The following is a 5797-nucleotide window of genomic DNA, read 5'->3' as shown; positions in this document are numbered from 1 at the left end:
CAATAAAAGAGATATTCAGTATTGATATGTAAAACAAAAAAAATTCAGCAGCAACTGAGTTAATATTATTACAACCAAAGTTATTAAAATATTTATCAGCATTTATATAGAGCGTTGAACTTATATAAATCTTACAAGTTCAATAGCTAATTATTTAGATATACTCTATTTTCGCAATATTACATATCTTACCAGATTTTAGTGTGTATAGATACATCCTGATACATGCATTGAATGCATGAGGCCAAATTTAGGTATAATTTATTCTAGAGACAATGTATTCAAGTACATTCGCATGTATCTCGAACACATAACAAATTTCACTCGTTACTTTCTCATGTATCTGGTACCCCATATACATGTGAATATATATATACACGCCTAATTAAATAGTAATTTTTTTATATATTTATATTTATCATCGTCGTAACTAATTAAGAAAATTTTTACTTTTATTATAAGTATATAAATAGATATAGAGGCAGATATATACAAGTATATCATTAATATGTAGGGAAAATGCACAAGTACCCCCTCAACTTATGCCCGAAATTCCAGAGGCACACTTATACTATACTAAAGTCCTATTACACCCCTTACTTTATAAGTAATTTTTTACCCCTTTTTAGTCTACGTGGCACTAGTTTGAAAAAAAAATTCAACCATTGTTGGGCCCACAAGATAGTGCCACGTAGGTCGAAAAGGGGTAAAATATTATTAATAAAATAAATTCAGGAGGGTAATAGGACCTTAGTATAGTATAAGTGTCTCTGAGATTTCGGACATAGGTTAAGAGGGTACTTGAGCATTATCCCTTAATATGTATTATGAATTCATATCATGGGCAAGCTAAGGTTGATAATACTATTTTTCGCCCATAATTAATAAATACGAATTAATATTATATTTTGGATAAATAATTGGCTATAAAGACGATGGGTTCATAACTACTATTTTTATAACAGAATACTTATCAACCAACAAATTTAAATATAGAATAAGTGTTATGTCTAATTAAATGCAAAATAAATAAAATATCAATAAAAATGTTCCTAGAGACTATGCTGTCTTTGTTCGCGAAAATGCGTCACATTTATCTTTATCACCGAATTGAAATTTTCGCTCGATTTTTGATCAAGAGTATTTTGGACTTCATAGATAATATTATAAAATTTTAAATTAAACCGTTCACATTTTCATATTATTAAATAAATCGCAATGAATTTAAATCAATTTCTTCAACTTCTTCGATATCTTTTTTAACTCATTAGTTTGTTCTTTCAAGTCAGTTGAAGTTTGAGTCATTAATTAAAGTTGACGTTGAACATTTGATTTTTTTTTTAGAAGAATACATCTCCATTAAAAAATTTAGACTAATCTAATCTGATCTATGCAATTACTAATTGATTAAAAATTTAGACTAATATGATTTAATCTTGTGGATCAAATAATACAGGTGACTTTCAAGATTTGATTTTTTTTTAGAATAATACATCTCCATTAAAAATTTAGATTAATATGATTTGATCTACACAATTTGTAATTGAGGATCAAATAATAGAGGATTGCGGACAATTTTGATCAATTTAATGAATTCTAAACTATTTCATTGTAACAAGTAGATAACAAAAAATCAAATTATTGTGATGAACAAATAAAAATAAAAATTCAAGCACATAATAAAAAAATGCAAAAGATACTAACCTGATGTGGAGATTTGAGATGTCGAATAACAATGATTGATGAACAAGAAAGGAAAGAAAATTGAACAACTGTACAAGGATTTAAGAAGTGAACATTATTTTTATTTAATTATAACTCTAATTGATAAAAGATATTTTGAGTTTTATATTAATTCTAAAAATAAAAAAAATGTTATTAAATTTTGAATAAATTTAAATGGGTGTGTATGTATTTAACGAACGGACTTATTGTTTTGAATTTAAACCAAAAATTTAATAATTTTAAGAAAAGAAAAAAATTAAAAAGTGAATAAAACATACAACATCTGCCTTATGATACGAGGAGTGTAATGTATATTATTTTAGCTTTTAATTTTTGTTTCTGTTTCTTTTTATATAGATATATTCGTAAAAAATTTCGATTAAACCGTGTCACGTGAAACATGTTGGATGTACCTAAATCCGCCCCTGAGTGGTAGCTTTTAATTTTTGTTTCTGTTTCTTTTTGTTATTCCCAATGCATATGATCACATTGGGAATAACAAAAATAATACTTTCTCGGTTTAAAAAAGAATGTCCTTTTTTTTGGGCAACATTTTTAACTTTCCACGTGACATATTTAAGGTCACAAAATAAGAGTAATTTGTACATTTGACATAACTTTAATTTAAGACCACATGATTCAAAAGTCTCACCTATTTTCTTAAACTCCGTGTCAAGTCAAACTAGATCATTCTTTGTGAAACGGAGGAAGTAGTATTTTAGAAAATGATTATAATCCATAATAATGGTAAATTAAAAAAGAAGTGATAAATTATTTTTTGGTTACTAAATATAGACAAGTAAAAAGTAGATTTTTTTAGTATACACGACCAGCAAAAGAAAATAAGGTTAGGATAAAGAAAAATAAGAGAAAGGATGACAAAATAGAGAATCGAATCCTCATAAATAAAACGAAAGTTCAAGTAACCAATCAATTCAACTATTTTTATTTTTTATAAGAAAAATTAAGAGGAAAAATATTTTATTTTTAAAAGAAGCATCATTTGGTAATTTCCAAAAATGGTTAAGTTTTGGGATATGATCCAAAATGATCTCTTAAATTTCTAAAAAAAAGGAAAGGTAAGGACATTAATGAAATATTTTGTTTTGGTTGTGTATATGTCATCAACAATCAAAGCTATAACAACTACCACAAGATGATATCAGTAATATTGTTGACCATATCTTATATTTTGTCTGACATTTGTTTAATTTATATTTAGGTGAAGTGTAATTGTTAATTAAAGTTATGATAAAATTGACGAGTGTTTTAAAAGATTTTATTGGGATTTATTCTGGGGCTCGTCCTGAGGGGGTCTCTAGTTAGTCTGGGGTTTCGTTCAGTAAGACTTACATTCTAAACATCTGATTCTAAATCTTAAATACGCCTAACGTCTAATTTTCGTGGCTTGCTAACAGATTTTATACAAATTTATGTGTTAAAATTTTTAGTTAACATTGTTGGCCTCAATAATTCTTGAATAAATGAATGAATATGTATATATATATTTTTTTAATCTATAGATATAAGCGTATTTTTTTAGTCACATCTCTTTATAATTTGATAGTACTGTCAAAGTGATCATATATTACGTAACATTTTTTTTAAAATATGTAACCAAGTTTTGCCTTTTTTACTTATCCTTGATCTTCATAATTTTGTCACTCAAAATTATATATCATAAATATTACTAATGTTCAAAAAAGACATAGCAAAATTATGCTTATTACATGAATACAATTAAATAATATCCTTTCAACATTAAGAATTAATTTATCCTATTCTTTTCTAGTACATATTCTTGTACACCAGGAATATGAATCTTTTCAATATAATTTCTCCAATTAATTTTTGTCACATCATTTCAAAGCTTCCTTTTTCTTCTTCAGACATATCTCCCATTAACTTTCTTAGGTTGCCATTGTCAAACCTAGCCAAGAAAAAAAAAAGAAAAAGAGTTATTTATTGGCTAGTCGGATTCGAACATAACATCAGACATCAAGCGAGAAATTAAATATATTTTTTTCATAATTACGCATCTAATTACATATTATTTATGTTTTAATAATTTATATGACATATTTGACTGAATATGAAAAATATTATTTACTCCTATTAAAGAATCGAAGGACAAATCGATTAGTTACATGTAATATAAAAAAATATATCATTTTTTTTCGAGACAAATGATAAACTAATTAATATCACACGTACCAGCCTTTGTAGAACAAGTAGGGTTCATAAAGTTTGTTGAAATTCTTCAAATATTCAACCTTCTTTTTAATTAAACGTATTTGAGTCTTTGTAAGCTCTTTTCCATCTTGTACTTCATGCTTCTTGGATAATACCTCCCAAATATAATTTTCACAATCTGATATTTTGTCAAAAAATCTCATTTTTTTAACCTCAAATTTATCTCCTTTTGAATTAACAAAAGGAAATAATTTGAAATAATTATAAGAATAGTCAAAAATTTGAGAAAGTGAGAGAGGATTTATAGATGATGATGCCACATGATAAATATTTAGTTGTGGATTTTGCAAATATCCATGTTTTGCCATAGCAGCCATTGTTGCATTTACAACCATATCAACTGGAACCTAAATCAAAGTAAAAATAATAATAAATCGCGATGATCACACACTTTAATAATAATAATACGTAAAATTATAAATGTTCAATCTATTGAAAGAAATATGTACTTACCAAATCAACAAGACAATTTGGATCACCAAAAAGGCATGGAAGGTCACCCTTTCGATAGAAAAAGATTATAGGGTCGATTGTCCTAATAAAGAAAGAGATAATTCAAAAAAATAAATAAAAATATTAATATTTTTGGAAATTATAAATAGGCAGAACACATCGAAAGTTTCTTAAAATTTTCAGTAAATTTTATTTAGACACTTGAATAATCTTGTACTATGATCGAGCAACATGAACACATGATAAATTGTTTCGAATATACATTTCCGACTCAAACTTTTAAAAAAGTTCTTGGACATGTTGTCAAACTTAAAATATGTCATTTCCTTTTATTATACACATTATCTTTAATAAATCATAAAATGTCAAGCATGCTCCAGTTAATTGCATACTTTAGAGCTAAAAACATAAATATACAAATTAAAGACCTTTTTATTTCACTAACATAGCAATAGTTTCTTTTCAAATCAAATATAGAAAATAATAATATTGTTTTAAAAATAAAACCAAAATGTTAATGGAAGAAAACAAAAAATGACACACGATTTTATTTCCATTTCATTATTTTCTCCCATCCTTTTACCCTAGCTTTCACCATTTATATAACTGACTTATCTATGTAATAGACGTTTGATAATATGCGTGGAATTTTTTTTCAGAACGTGTGAGATGTGTCTAATTTAAACAACAATTTATCTTGTGTTTTAATTACTTAAATAAAATTAACTGCTGAAAAACTTAAGAAACTATCGATATATATATATATATATATTCAACCATATAAATATTTGAATAAATAATGTCACCTGAATCCTTGCATCCATCCTAGAAATGGCTCTTTATAGCTACTTGTTATAACAGAGGGTCGAATAATAAGTATTGGAATTTCATGTCTCATACTATTTATCATCATTTCACCAATTGCCTTAGTAAATGAATATGTACCTTGCCATCCATATAACTTTGCCCTATTTAATCAACAAACAATTAATTATTTAAAAAAAATGAACTTTTTCTTAAATCAATATAATTATATAAAAAAAAGAAAATACCTCTCAACTCCTAAATTCTTCATTATTTGCTCCAAGCCAATATTATTTGTAATATTGTTCTTCAATTTTGAAATCAATTCAATTTCATTGTCAACATGCAATGATGGAAAATTAGTATATGGAGAAATTGAATTGATTTTTCCTTTGTTATGCTTTCTCCCATACTAAATGGCTTTTCCAATATTAATCCTTCTCTTTCTCCATTAGCATATGCTTCAAAGTAAATAAATATAATATTTCAAAATTCATATAATAAAATCTAGGAAGAATATAGCACACGAAAATCGTCGAAATGAGGGGTATGCTCGCTTCGG

At 26.2% G+C, this 5797-nt stretch overlaps 1 pseudogene; it reads right to left on the bottom strand.

Moving 5' to 3' along the window:
* Positions 1-3493: 3493 nt before the first annotated feature.
* The window catches only part of LOC107029917, a 15048-nt pseudogene continuing 12744 nt past the window's right edge, over positions 3494-5797 (bottom strand).

Source organism: Solanum pennellii, chromosome 9, assembly GCF_001406875.1.
Source record: "Solanum pennellii chromosome 9, SPENNV200".
Lineage (NCBI taxonomy): Eukaryota > Viridiplantae > Streptophyta > Magnoliopsida > Solanales > Solanaceae > Solanum > Solanum pennellii.
Note: the sequence above shows the minus strand (reverse complement) of the source record. Positions and strands in the feature narration are given on the sequence as shown.